This window comes from Microcaecilia unicolor, chromosome 1 (genome assembly GCF_901765095.1).
Source record: "Microcaecilia unicolor chromosome 1, aMicUni1.1, whole genome shotgun sequence".
Taxonomy (NCBI): Eukaryota; Metazoa; Chordata; class Amphibia; order Gymnophiona; family Siphonopidae; genus Microcaecilia; species Microcaecilia unicolor.
The window spans coordinates 12,707,998-12,723,601 of record NC_044031.1 but is presented as its reverse complement, the minus strand read 5'-3'; the positions used below and the strand labels follow the sequence as shown (position 1 = coordinate 12,723,601).

At 45.0% G+C, this 15,604-nt stretch overlaps 1 long non-coding RNA gene across 1 annotated transcript; it reads left to right on the top strand.

Moving 5' to 3' along the window:
* The first annotated feature begins 3,713 nt into the window (after positions 1-3,713).
* Positions 3,714-8,342, top strand: LOC115460015. The gene is made up of 2 exons (XR_003940356.1): positions 3,714-3,772; positions 8,269-8,342. It is a non-coding gene; the product is annotated as an uncharacterized LOC115460015 (long non-coding RNA).
* Positions 8,343-15,604: the final 7,262 nt, after the last annotated feature.

Here is a 15,604-nt window from a genome sequence, read left to right as displayed (position 1 = left end):
AATGTTATAAACTGCTGGGTGAAGAGATAGAACCAACAATAGCGGAAGTTTTTAACAGCTGGGTCGACAAAAGCTCGCTACCTAAGCAGCTAAATATAGCTCAAATTATTTTAATACCAAAGCCTAAAAGGGATGTGGTTTTGGCAGAATCTTATCGACCAATCTCCCTGTTGAATTGTGAATTGAAATTGTTTGCAAAAATTCTGGCCAACCGCCTGGGTAGAGTGCTACCAAAGATTTCCATGAGGGACAGGTGGGATTTGTAAAGGGGCGATCAATCTCCAAGAACTTAAGGAAGATACTAGCAGCATTGGAATTTACGGGCACGAGAGCAGAACCCACATTAATGATAAGTTTTGACGCAGAGAAAGCTTTTGATCGCGTAAAATGGGAATATTTGTTTGAAACCATTAGAGCATATGGGATCACAGGGTGGTTTGAAAGAGCGATCAAAACATTATACCTAGACCCCACGGCACGAATTATGGTAAATGAGGGTATTTCTGCAGAGTTTGCGATAGGGAGAGGCACCCGGCAGGGGTGTCCACTATCGCCACTATTGTTTGCTATATACTTGGACCCTCTGATCAGAGACATATACTCCATGCCGACAGTGAGAGGAGTAAAGATCAATAAACAGGAGTTTAAATTGGGCGCGTTTGCAGATGACCTGCTGGTAATACTTACAAGCCCAGCGGAGTCACTGAATGCACTATTGGAAATATTTCAGGAGTTTGGTGATTACGCTGGGTTCAAGTTAAATCTAGAGAAATCAGAGGCACTGGGCAGGAACATCAACAAAAATGAGCTAGGGCAGGGACACTTTCCCCTCAGGTGGGCGGAGGGTAAATTCAGATATCTAGGAATTATGTTGACACCCAAGAACTGAGGACCTTTATGGAACTAATGTTCAAATCTTACTGAACACAACTAAACAACAGTTAGAGAGTTGGAAATTATTACAACTGCCTTTAATAGGGAGAATATGCTTAATTTGAATGATTATTCTCCCCAGGTGGCTTTATGTCTTGCAAACAATTCCCATTTGCTTATTACGTAAAGACCTTCGTGTGTTTAATAGAATGGTAGTGAAATTTTGTTGGGCAAACAAGAAAGCAAAGATGAAGTCCCAATGGATGGTGGGGGGTTGGCAACAAGGGGGGCTGGGACTGCCAGATCTAGAGCAATACAATATGGCGTGCCTGTTAAGATATGTCAAAGACTGGATTTTTGATACCACCTATTATACACCTCTCGAATTGGAAGAAGCCCTGTTCGCCCCAATGCGTCCACAAGCTTTGGTACAAATAGAGAGAATGCAAGTACCCGTAGGATACCGACACAGCCTGCTGCTGGGTCCTCTGAGGAAAGCATGGAAATTTATGGGTAAAAGATTAGGTATAGGGGATGGAGGAACAGAATTACTACCGATAAGGGGGAATCCACTATTTGAGGCAGGCAGGGATAATGCAGTTTTTCTCCGCTGGGAAGAGAGGGGACTGATAACTTTAGAGGACATTATTGGGGAAACAGGGGGGATTCGGACGTTAGAACAGCTGGTGAGGGCAGACGAACTGCAATGGGGAGACACATACGCCTATTGTCAATTAAAACACTTTGTTAAATCTATGAACAAAGAAAGACTTTCACAGAAATTAGGAGCTAAGATCAAACAGTTTTTTGAAAAAATCTCAGAAACAAATCCCTCCATTTCAGGAATTTATAGGGCCCTGTGGGAAGGAAGGCCACCAAAAGATCTGACCCATCTAAAAGAACGCTGGGAAAAGGATCTTGGAGTCAACCTAGTAACATGGGACATTACTAAGGAAGTGCAGAGGATTCCCAGATTGTTAAATGGAGCACAATATAGGGAATGCGCATTCCGATTCATTCATAGAGCTTACATGACTCAAGCACAGCTGGCGAGGCTCGGGGGGACCCAATCGGCGCTTTGTAGGAGGTGTGGGGGAGCAGAAAATACCTTTTATCATGGATTTTGGAGTTGTAGGAAACTTAAAGCATTCTGGGGGAAAATTGCCCAGTATTTGACTACAATTATGGGACAACGGGTAGCATGCACACCAGAGCAGTTGCTGTTGAACCTCCCAGGATCAGGTAGAGGAATGATATCAAGGGGCAATATACTATTTGGTAAACTGACACTGCTGGCGAAGAAATGCATTCTGCTATACTGGACTACAGAAACAGGACCTGAATTTTGGCACTGGCGGAATCTGATCCACCAACTGGTGATGTGGGAGGCAAAAGAAGCCAGAAGTGGCCCCAAAAACGTATTAAATTTCTGAAGATCTGTGGCGGATACTTGGATTCTTTGACACCTAGGAGTAGGAACTTAATACTTAAGGTGCTGTAGCTAAGGTAAAGGTCTGGAGGGTACTGGCAAGAGTGAGACTGGGGGAGGGAGGAGGGGAGGCGGGGGGGGGGGGGGGGGAAGATGATTCACTGAAGAAATGTAAATTCTTTGTTGATAAGAGGTAGCCACACGGTAAAACAAAGTATGTTATAAATCATAAACTCAATCTACTTAATGCTAAGGGAGAATGATAGGGACGGTTGGGGAAAGTATACAACCAGGAATCCCTCATTAAGGTACTCAATATCTGGACCTGAAGTGAAAATTGTCAAGGCATGTTTTTGGCTATGTAGATTGGATACTGATTTTGTAAAAGAGGGCTGGGGGGGGGGGGGGGTACTAGGGGGGGGGGGAATAAAAGAAAACGAACAAAAGCTATAAAATCTGTTTGTAATATTTTATTATTGTTCAATAAAAATGTTTAAAACTAAAAATCTTGCCTCTGCTAGCAGGGATACCCCAGCCCTTCACATTTGATACCTGAACCTTCTCTCTCTTTGGTGAAGTTGCCTCCAGTTCTGGAGGGGGACTGAGCCCAAAGTGGGGACCAAGGCTCCCCATAGCCACGCCATACCTATTGACCTGGTGGGTTATTGCAGCATCAGTGAGAGACCGCCGAGATGGAGGAACACTGAGATCCCATGAGGAAACAGTAGCAAAAACAAAGGAGTGGGAAATAGACCAAGCTAATCAGAGACAAATCAGCAGATTTCAGTCGACTGTAGACAATTTATTGCAGCACACATTGCATGTAACTGGCACCTTGCCCGTGTCTATCTTTTTATTTCAACAAGCATTTTATGGGTTTTTAATTTAATCTTTGCACTTCTACACGACCTTATAGAATCGCAATAACAAGTCTTATGCACGGAAGTTGCAGTTTTTCCAGCAATTACACACATAGGGCATTTGTGACCGTTGAGGCCTAATTACAGTATTATTCTGTGCTAGTAAATCTCACTGTTTGGGATGGGCCACTCTTGGCATCTCTGCTGCTAATCTTGGATCAACCATGGAGAATTTCTAGTTCTGCTCATCTATCTCATGTATACCTCAGGGCAAATGGACGATGTGACTTACATACATATCCTTCCTTCACTTAATCGCAAACAAGCATCACTGTGTCCTTTTCTCAAAGAAAGGCATAATCAGGGGCAGGATACCGGAATCTGCACAAGGTTTGTTACCTGGACAGTTCCCAAGATCTCATAGATGAGAGTACAAGGTGAGCTGTCAGCTGAAATCCTGGCCAGAGAGGGAGGGATACTCACACTATGTATGTGACTGTAAGAGTCTGTACTCTGTACTCAGAGTTCTCTACCTATACTCCTTTGCGCATTGTAGCCATGAAGGTCGCAGTTGCCTTCCTGGTGGTGGCTCTGAGCTGCTGCTATCATGGTAAGCAACCTTTAAATGATTACAGAAAGCTCCATATTTACTAAACTCTGAAGATTCACAGCTCCTTCACTCCTCTGAAGATCAAGTCTGAACCTTCTCAGCTTCACATTTTATTCCGTGTATTAAAGTCAGCACAGAGATAGATAACCTTTCCAAATCTAAATTACATCCGCAATTTACCACAACACGTGTAAAAGTGTGTTACACATTATCAAAGCTGATTCTGGAAGCCTATTATATAAATGGAGGTCTCTATCCAGCTTATTTTCGAAAGTGATCGCCGGCCATCTTCCGAAACAAATCGGGAGATGGCCGGCGATCTCCTGAACCCGGCCAAATCGATATAATCGAAAGCCGATTTTGGCCAGCACCAAATGCTTTCCGTCACGGAGCCTGCGAAACATCAAGGGCACGTGTCGGTAGGGTAGTGAAGGCAGGAAGGGGGCGGGACGGGGGCCTGCTCACGAGATGGCTGGCTTCGCCCGATAATGAAAAAAAAAAGCCAGGCTTGACGAGCATTTCGTAGGCTTTACTTGGTCCCTTTTTTTCACAACCAAGCATCAAAAAGGAGCCCCAACTGACCAGATGACCACCGGAAGGAATCGGGGACCACCTCCCCTTACTCCCCCAGTGGTCACCAACCCCCTCCCACCCAAAACAAAAATTAAAACACATTTTTTTCTGGCCTCTATACCAGCCTCAAATGTCATACCCAGCTCCCTGATAGCAGTATGCAAGTCCCTGGAGCAGTTTTTAGTGGGTGCAGTGCACTTCAGACAGGTGGACCCAGGTCCATCCCCCCCTACCTGTTAGACTTGTGGTGATAAATGGGAGCCCTCCAAAACCCACTGTACCCACATGTAAGTGCCCCCCTTCACCCCTAGGGCTATGGTAATGGTGTATAGTTGTGGGGAGTGGGTTTTGGGGGGGGGGGGATTTGAGGGGCTAAACAATGAAGGGAAGGGACCTATGCACCTGGGAGCTATTTTTATTTTTAAATTTTTAGAAGTGCCCTCCAGGGTGCCCGGTTGGTGTCCTGGCATGTGAGGAGCGCCAGTGCACTACAAATGCTGGCTCCTCCCACGACCAAATGCCTTGGATTTGGCTGGGTTGAGATCGCCGGCATTATTTTCCATTATGGCCGAAAACTGATGCCGGCCATCTCAAACCCGGCGATCTCTGACATTTGGTCGGTCCCAACCGTATTAGTGAAAAAAAAGATGGCCGGCCATCTTTTTCGAAAATATGGTTGGCTCCGCACACTTACAGTGGGGGAAATAAGTATTTGATCCCTTGCTGATTTTGTAAGTTTGCCCACTGACAAAGACATGAGCAGCCCATAATTGAAGGGTAGGTTATTGGTAACAGTGAGAGATAGCACATCACAAATTAAATCCGGAAAATCACATTGTGGAAAGTATATGAATTTATTTGCATTCTGCAGAGGGAAATAAGTATTTGATCCCCCACCAACCAGTAAGAGATCTGGCCCCTACAGACCAGGTAGATGCTCCAAATCAACTCGTTACCTGCATGACAGACAGCTGTCGGCAATGGTCACCTGTATGAAAGACACCTGTCCACAGACTCAGTGAATCAGTCAGACTCTAACCTCTACAAAATGGCCAAGAGCAAGGAGCTGTCTAAGGATGTCAGGGACAAGATCATACACCTGCACAAGGCTGGAATGGGCTACAAAACCATCAGTAAGACGCTGGGCGAGAAGGAGACAACTGTTGGTGCCATAGTAAGAAAATGGAAGAAGTACAAAATGACTGTCAATCGACAAAGATCTGGGGCTCCACGCAAAATCTCACCTCGTGGGGTATCCTTGATCATGAGGAAGGTTAGAAATCAGCCTACAACTACAAGGGGGGAACTTGTCAATGATCTCAAGGCAGCTGGGACCACTGTCACCACGAAAACCATTGGTAACACATTACGACATAACGGATTGCAATCCTGCAGTGCCCGCAAGGTCCCCCTGCTCCGGAAGGCACATGTGACGGCCCGTCTGAAGTTTGCCAGTGAACACCTGGATGATGCCGAGAGTGATTGGGAGAAGGTGCTGTGGTCAGATGAGACAAAAATTGAGCTCTTTGGCATGAACTCAACTCGCCGTGTTTGGAGGAAGAGAAATGCTGCCTATGACCCAAAGAACACCGTCCCCACTGTCAAGCATGGAGGTGGAAATGTTATGTTTTGGGGGTGTTTCTCTGCTAAGGGCACAGGACTACTTCACCGCATCAATGGGAGAATGGAGGGGGCCATGTACCGTACAATTCTGAGTGACAACCTCCTTCCCTCCGCCAGGGCCTTAAAAATGGGTCGTGGCTGGGTCTTCCAGCACGACAATGACCCAAAACATACAGCCAAGGCAACAAAGGAGTGGCTCAGGAAGAAGCACATTAGGGTCATGGAGTGGCCTAGCCAGTCACCAGACCTTAATCCCATTGAAAACTTATGGAGGGAGCTGAAGCTGCGAGTTGCCAAGCGACAGCCCAGAACTCTTAATGATTTAGAGATGATCTGCAAAGAGGAGTGGACCAAAATTCCTCCTGACATGTGTGCAAACCTCATCATCAACTACAGAAGACGTCTGACCGCTGTGCTTGCCAACAAGGGTTTTGCCACCAAGTATTAGGTCTTGTTTGCCAGAGGGATTAAATACTTATTTCCCTCTGCAGAATGCAAATAAATTCATATACTTTTCACAATGTGATTTTCCGGATTTAATTTGTGATGTGCTATCTCTCACTGTTACCAATAACCTACCCTTCAATTATGGGCTGCTCATGTCTTTGTCAGTGGGCAAACTTACAAAATCAGCAAGGGATCAAATACTTATTTCCCCCACTGTACGGCGCCGGCCCCGGAGATGGCCAGCGCTGTTCGCTTATGCCCCTCCACGTTACCTTTACAAAATAGGCTTAAAATATGCACCTTTTGGGCTTTTTCCATAGATCCCTGTTACAAGATCAGACCCCAAGAGGGTAACAGTATAACAGGGCACTGGGTGCATCTTTTATATCTGTCTTATAAAGATAACATATATAGCTACATGCATACAAAAAATTACCCTAAAAGAAAGGAGAGACACATTATACCTGCTCCAAAGGACATGCAACTGGGTGCAGGTATTTGCAAGTTAGAAAATGTACATTTTATCAAACGTAGTGTAAAAAACAACTAGTGACCATCTAAACACAGAGGTGATCCAAAAACCACTTAAACCCCTTATAATTAAACACAATATCAACTTTCATCTGCAAATAAAAAATGTTATCATAAACTTTAAAGCAAATACACAGAATTTTAAAGGGGTCTTATTTCAGAACTAGAGGCCAAATGAAACCTGAATTCTCATTTTTGACCAAATCCAAACCAGCAGCCAAATTTTCCTGATTGGTTTCGGCCGAAAATGAAAACGGCACCTCCACCGCCTGCAGAGACTTGTCCGAACAGGCCAGGCCGGCTACCCGCCCCTCTTAGCCCTCCCCTGCTGGAAGAAAGCGAGTGCTGCTGAGCCACACCCTCCCCCACCACTTGAAGGCCCTGCCCTGATGGTCTAGTGGTCTCTTTGGGGCAAGAACTATAACAGTCACTGCTGCCCATGCTGGTTCCTCCATAAAAATGGCTGCCCAGAGTTCCTGCCTGAGACTGTCACCAGGACAGTTAAAGGTAGGCCTGCGGTGGGCCTTTCAGTAGTTGTGGTGGGGTGGGGCTGGATCAATGGGTCCCGCTCGTCTGTGGGAGGACAGGGTGTTGGGACCTGGTCTCTGCAGGGTGGAGTAGGTAGTGGCGGAGGCAACCCACTTGCATTTTCGACCTAAACTCCAGCTTGGATTTCAGGCCGGTTTCGGTGCCAAAAGCAAAACTGAAATTCAGTCAACCTCTATTCAAGACGCTTTTGATAACAAAAGTGTCAAAAGCGTTGTTTCATATTTTACCCCCTTAAATCAGTTATTCTTGAAAAAAAAATCAACAAAAAGAAAATATAATACAAATAAAGTCTTTCCAATGTAAATCGTGCACTTATCTGAGCTCAGTCAGCTGATCCCGATTCTAGCATTTCAGTATAAAAATGCTTTTGTCAAGGGACAAGCCCAGCTTCCTGCAGAATTATTCATTCAACAGCACTGAATATCAGCGCTCCTCAAATAACTCCCGGCTCCGTCTCTAACCAGACAGTGCCACGTAGTCTCTGGTGATATTCCAGCAACACTCTCCAGTTCAGTGCCTCCGAATATCAGCGCTGGACCCAGTCTGTGTGATTTTACAGGGTCGGAGCCCTCCTCATGCTGAATATCGACCCCTATGTCTTTTGAACTGGCTTTCAGTATATGTTCTGAATATGTTTGGTTTGTGTGTCTAAATCATTTATTTCTTTTCTGTAAGCCACTTGGAAGGTAGACAGGCGGCATATAAATGTTTTTTTTAAGTATTTAAATATTAATCCATTAATTGACGGTTTATTTTACCTCTTTATCATCTAGTTACCAATGCACAACCTGTCCGTGGAGAGGATAGAGCTGGAGCTACTCAAGATTCTCCTTCATTGGTTGTAGATGTAAGTGAATAGGGGAGCAGAGGAGGAGTTTAATGGTTGGAGCAGTGGTCTGGGAACCAGAAAGTCCAGGTTCAAATCCCATGGCAGCTCCTAATCCAGACACCTGGGATGTACCCAAGTGGTTTGTAAAAAAAATGTTTGCTAACATAGGGTTAATCATTCTTACTATTTCTAAATTAAATGTAGATTCTTAGGCCTCTCTGAACTGTAGATTCTGTGACCTTGTGTACATGAGTTATAGAATGGGATGTGCCTAGATAACTTGTTTTAGAACCAGACAAGCTGACTCCCAGTAGTCTGGAAATGTAACATGTTAGAAAATATGAAAGTGTTGATAGACACACAGGCAACAAGCTTTCATTGTATTCCTGCACATAGAAAATGTATAAGAGACACAGGGAGGGTTTTTAGAGTCAGACAATCTTTGAACTATGGTTGGATATTGTCTCTTGCTTGCTTGCAAGCAATCAATAAACCTGTTTGTGATTATACCTGCTTGATCCTTTGGGTATTCATGAATATAATTGGTTAAATTCTTTTAACAGTTTGGGGGCTCTGGCCGGGAACCAATATCTCTTTCCTTGTGTCAGGTTCGGAGCTGTGTGCACTTGGATTTTGAATAAATCCTTTTAAATCAAAGTCCCCCGGGCTAAAGATTGCCTGTCAATAGGGGCCAGATCTTCTGACACTTCGAAGAGTGATGGTTTTTTGTGCTTATCACTAATCTCATGGGACCAACTTAGGTACTGTGATGTCTTGTTTGTCTTTTGAATTAGTGTGTCTTTTAAATTGGTAACTGAAATTTGGAGCGAGGACTCCTGTCCTATAGTTTAAGGGAAGTCCACGGTCTGGGACCCGCTCGCTGAGGAGCGCGGACTCCCTTTGTCTGAGACTGCTAGAGAAGTCCACGGTCTGGGACCCACTCGATGAGGAGTGCGGGCTCTTGTTATTGCTATCTCAGACTGCTATAGAGTGAAAAAGAAGTCCGTGGTCTGGGACCCGCTCAAAGGCCTTAGTGTGCACAATAAAAGAGTGACATAACCATGGGAAATTTGTGTTGTAAGATAGGGTGTTGTTCGTGTCTTTGTTGTTGTTTTACAAGACCCTCGAGGCAAGGGATTCTCTGTGGAGATCCTAAGTTTATGCATAAACGTAATCCAGATACTGTGTGTATTTAAAGAAATGGAAAAAGAAGTTTGGATTTGATGGGAAATTAACTGTTGCATCATGTTACTACTACTACTACTTGACATGTCTAAAGTGCTACTAGGGTTACGCAGCGCTGTACAATTTAACATAGAAGGACAGTCCCTGCTCCAGTGGCGTAGCCAGACTGCCAATTTTGGATGGGCCTGAACCCAAAGTGGGTGGGCACAAAATTTTCTCTCTACCCCCCTCCCCCAACAAAATTTAGTCACGCTAATCAGATGCATTTGTCACACAGGGTAAAGTGCTGCTTTTCAGTGCATCAGATTTCAGAAAATTTATTTAATAGCCTAACACCCTTTTCAATGAGCTTTCAGAGGCCAAAACCCTCCTGCCTCAGGTCAGTATAATGCTGTTACGGTATCCTCGCCTGACCTAAGGAAGGAAGTATTGGTCTCTGAAACTTCATTAACACAGGTACCATATTACTTTATCCTAAATTAAAAATAAAATTATTTTCTTTACCTTCTTGTATGGCCATTTACTTTTTCTCATTGTGTCGCTCCCAGTCCTAGATTCTGCTTTCCTTCGTTTCGCTTAACTCTTCTGCCACGGTTTCCTGGCATTTCTCATTTTTCTCTCCTTTTTCTTTGCGTTCTTCAATATTTTTCTGCCTCTCTCTCTCTCTGTCCTGATTTAATTCATTCTTACTATCCATTCTTTAATTTCCTTCATCTACTTATGGCTTTTCATCTTTTTCTCACCCTTGTTCTCCCCATGCCCCTTCCTCTTATTCTCCAGTCTTTCACTACTCTCCTTTTCCATCCAGCAGCTCTCTTCTTTCTCTCCCCATCCTTCCAGTCTCCCCTCTCTCTCCCCATCCTTCCAGTAGTCTCCCCTCTTTCTTTCTGCAGCCTTCCGTCCAGTGTCACCTCTTTCTCCCTACCCTTCCATCCAGCGTCTTCCCTCTTTCCTCTCCACATCCTTCCATCCATCTATCCTCTCTCCTGATCCTTCCATCTAATGTCTCTCTCCCTCTTCTAACCAGTGTCTCTGTATCACTCTAAACCCTTTTCATGCTCAGTGTCCCTTCTCTCTCCACATCCTTCCAGTCTCTCCCCGTTCTCTCCCCATCCTTCCATCCAGAGTCTCTCTCCCCATCCATCCGTTTTCCCTCTTTCTCTCCCCATCCTTCCATCTGTTTTCTATCTTTTCTCCCCATCCTTCCATGTTTTCCCTCTTTCTCCCATCCTTCCATGTTTTCCCTCATTCTCAGCCATCCTTCCATCTGTTTTCCCTCTTTTCTCCCCATCCTTCCAAGTTTTCCCTCTTTCTCCCATCCTTCCATGTTTCCTCTTTCTCCCCATCCTTCCATGTTTCCTCATTCTCTGCCATCCTTCCATCTGTTTTCCCTCTTTTCCCCCATCCTTCCATGTTTTCCCTCTTTTCTCCCCATCCTTCCATTTTCCATTTTTCCCATCCTTCCATGTTTTCCTCTTTCTCCCATCCTTCCATGTTTTCCCTCATTCTCTGCCATCCTTCCATCTGTTTCCCTCTTTTCTCCCCATCCTTCCATGTTTTCCCTCTTTCTCCCCATCCTTCCATGTTTTCCCTCATTCTCTGCCATCCTTCCATCTGTTTTCCCTCTTTTCTCCCCATCCTTCCATGTTTTCCCTCTTCTCCCCTCCTTCCATGTTTTCCCTCATTCTCTGCCATCCTTCCATCTGTTTCCCTCTTTCTCCCCATCCTTCCATGTTTTCCTCATTCTCTGCCATCCTTCCATCTGTTTTCCTCTTTTCTCCCCATCCTTCCATGTTTTCCCTCTTTCTCCCCATCCTTCCATGTTTTCCCTCATTCTCTGCCATCCTTCCATCTGTTTTCCCTCTTTTCTCCCCATCCTTCCATGTTTTCCCTCTTTCTCCCCATCCTTCCATGTTTTCCCTCATTCTCTGCCATCCTTCCATCCATGTTTCCCTCTTTTTCCCCATCCTTCCATGTTTTCCCTCTTTCTCTGCCATCCTTCCATGTTTTCCCTCATTCTCTGCCATCCTTCCATCTGTTTTTCTTTTCTCCCCATCCTTCCAAGTTTTCCCTCTTTCTCCCCATCCTTCCATGTTTTCCCTCATTCTCCCCATCCTTCCATGTTCCCTCTTTCTCCCCATCCTTCCATGTTTTCCCTCATTCTCTGCCATCCTTCCATCTGTTTTCCCTCTTTCTCCCCATCCTTCCATGTTTTCCCTCTTTCTCCCCCTCCTTCCTTGTTTCCCCTCTTTTCCCCCTCCTTCCATGTTTTCCCTCATTCTCTGCCATCCTTCCATCTGTTTTCCCTCAGACGTCAGACGCCGAACTGGAGATTCAACAAACCAGCACTGCAGCGTTACTTCCTTGAAGCACATGGCCACGGAGGAAGACGAAATATGGAGATTGCGGGTCGGACCTCGGCTGGCGGGGGTTGGGGCCCCCGCCAGCAAAAGTAAGCAGCGGGGGAGGGTTGACGGTGGGGAGGGGGGCCAGGGCGAAATCTGCGGGGGCCCAGGCCCCTGTGGCCCACGCAGATACGCCCCTGATTTACAGTAATAATTAACTGGTTTAACCATGTCTTGACTCCAGTATTCTACAGATAATGTTATTATTCCTTCTATTATATAATTTTCAGAATTTAATTTGAGTTTCTACTTCTTTAGAACTCAATATCAACCCTCCATTGGCCCAGTACAAAACAGAGAAAGTAACCTTCATATAATGTGTAAAGCTCTGTGTATGTCTACTAGTGCTATAGAAATGAGTATAATACTGCACAGTTTATACATGAGTGGAGTGGAATGGGTAGACATGAAGTGTCCTTTTACGGCTTTCCAAAAATACTAGGACTAGAGGTACGCGATGAAACGACAAAGTAGTACATTTAAAACGAATTGGAAGAGTGGTTTTCTCAGTGCAATTTTTCTAGCAAAATAGGTGTCGGTACTACAAATGCCAGGCCAGCCTTCAGGGTTGCGGTGATCACTGAGGGACTCACCCCACAATAGCCCAGACCCCTGCAACCAGTCACAGAGAATCTATGACAAGCAAAATTGGTGTGTTGAGCCTGGAGCTCTTTCATTAAAACTTGAGGTCCATGGGTCAATTTTAGCAGACACCGGAAAAGGTGCCGGTACTTCAGTACCCCCCGAGTACCCCCATCAAAAAAAAAGCCCTGTTTTTTCTTCACTCAACGTGTGGTACAGCTTTGGAGTGCCGTTGCCAGAGAGTGTGGTGGAGGCGGTTGGGCTTAGCGGAGTTTTAAAGGGGTTTGGATGGCTTCCTAAAGAGAAGGTCAATAGACCATTATTAATTGGACTTGAGTAAAATCCACTATTCTGGGATAAGCAGTATAAATGTTTTGTACTTTTTTGGGATCTTTCAGGTATTTCGTGACTTGGATTGGCCACTGTTGGAAACAGGATGCTGGGCTTTGATGGGCCTTTGGTCTGTTCGGCAGTATGCAATACTTATGTGACTTATATACTTAGTGACTTCTGCACCACAATTTGACTGTATAATGAATGTTCATTGTTGATAATTTGTGTAAAATTTCAATTTGAATCTTTACATGTAAGCCACATTGAACATGAGCTTGCTCCTTTCTAAGTAACATTTTTACATGTTTCACACACAGCAAATCATTCTCCTCCACCCTCCACCCATTCCCACTGTTCATTATGTGATCCCATCCTACTCTATAAATATCACAATATAAACCTCCCAGAACCTCTCACTGGGATGAGAGCGGTATATAAACGCACAGATTAGATTAGATAGTAAATGATGGCAGATAATGACCTAAACAGTCCATCCAGTCTGCCCAACAGTCACACTCATTATCAATTCATGTTTAAATCAGCAATAAATGTGGTACAAAATACTTGATCATTGTCTGTCCCAGAAATGACAAACAGAGCAATGAACAAGGGGTCCTTTTACTAAGGTGCGCTGAAAAATGGCTTGTGGTAGTGTAGGCGCAGGCTTTGGGCACGTGCCGATCCATTTTTCAACGTGCCTGTAAAAAAGGCCTTTTTAAATTTTTGCCGAAAATGGACGTGCAGCAAAATCAAAATTGCCGCGCGTCCATTTTGGGTCTGCGACTTTACCGCCAGCCATTGACCTAGTGGTAAAGTCTCACGCGGTAATTACCTACGCACGTCCAATGCCACTTGGCACACATCCAATATGCATGTCCAAAAATAAAAATTATTTTTCAGCTGCGCGTATCGGACATGCACCAAAAATGAAATTACCGCAAGAGCCATGCGGTAACCGGGCCGTAACTCCATTTTGGCACACGTTGGGCGCACATAGATGCTTAAGAGGCTTAATAAAAGGGCCCCCAAGTATTTTATATCACATTCATTGTTGGTTTAATCATGACTCAGCCTTCTACTTTTTGGCACCAGATCTCTGGAACTCTCTTCCACAATCAATTCATCTGGAGAAATCTTATACTTTGTTTTGTTCTGTACTAAAAACACATGTTTTCCAGTTTTCATTTAGTTTACCTTGAACTTTCATTATTGAACTCTGCTGCTGGGTCTCTGTGGCGAAGGAACTGCAGAGATAATTAGATTGTAAGCTCTGTCGGGCAGGGACTGTCTCTTCATGTCCAAGTGTACAGCCCTGTGTACGTCTAGTAGCACTATAGAAATGAAGTAGTAGTAGTAGATTGTATCTCTGGCTGAGTTTATGTTTTAGCTCTGGATTTGTTTGTCTGCCTTTATTCTATTTGAGGTGATTGGTTTTATTCTTGTATGTATTGTTATAGATGGAATCTGTCCTATCATTTATGGAGTTCCTTTCTCTTATTTTATCTTGGTTTTTATATTGTAAACCGTTCTGATTTACACTGCAACAAGACACAGCATAGTAAAAGCCAATAAGCGATAAACGATAATGAGCGTGACTGTTAGACTGGATGGACCGTTTATCCATATTGTGAGCACTCTGGAGGGTTGGTGCGAGGGAAAGGGGACAGTGGGTCTTTCAGCCGGCATCATCCCCGTTCATTCAGCCCAGCTAGGAGAACAGGGCGCCCTCTAGGGATCAAACTGCCAGGGAAAGCTGTAATGCAGGAGAAAAACTACACTTCCCAGAAGCCAGTGCAGGGTCAGCTGAACTCCCAGGAGGGGAGGGTGGAGTGACTGATTGGGAGATGAGGTCTGATCCTGGAGATGGGGAACAGCTGGTGGAGCTTGGGGAGGAGGAGATGGAGTGGAATAAAGAGGAGGTAGAAGGAGAAGGTAAGGAGGAGTGCATGGAGGTGGAGGGTTTGCTCAAACTTCCTCAGGAAAAGTAAAGGCTTTGGTGGCGGGAGTGTGGCCCAAGCTGTGCATACTTGGAGAGGATAAAATAATCCAGTGGGGAAGCCACTGGTGGAAGAAGCTAACCCATAAAACTAAAGAGTAGAAGATAGTGCTGATGAGGGGAGGCTACAATTGGGAGCAAGACAAAGGTTTGGGGTGTGATATTCTGAGTTAAGATTGGACTGTGTTAATAAGCTGAATGTGGAAAAACTGAACTGACTCTTGCATTTTGATGAAGAAACTGCTTGAAGATTAAAGCTGTATTAAAAGATGCTGAGAGAATAAAGACCTGTGGTTTTCAAGAACTATAAGACTGCTGGATTTTGTGTGTCCCAGTCGTGAGCTGATCCTGGGCGCAGGTCAGCTGGGCAGCAGTTAAACTAGGCCAAGCAGTGCAGCAAGGCGGTGGTTGCAGCTCGTACCGGGGAAAAGCTAGCCAAGCTAAGCAGGGTTGACCCCGGCTCTCACCTGGAAGGGTGACCTGGTTACAGAATGGTGGCAGTGGTGGGATTGTCTGAACAACCCGCCGGCGAAAGAAGCGTGCATTGCTCCGAGTTCCGGTAAGCATATACGGGACTCGGGTAACCAGGAGGAGGGGGATATAGAGGGCCGGAGCTGTGTAATACCGCACTTGGAGAGTGTTCTTTGTTGTTCCCTTTCTCTCAGGTACCGGTGGCTAAGGCGACATGGAGTCGAAGGAGCTGCTGTCTTTTATGGCCCACCAGTTCCAAAAGCAGCAGGAAATGGCTCAGAGACTTCTAGAGGATTCCTTGGCTGCTT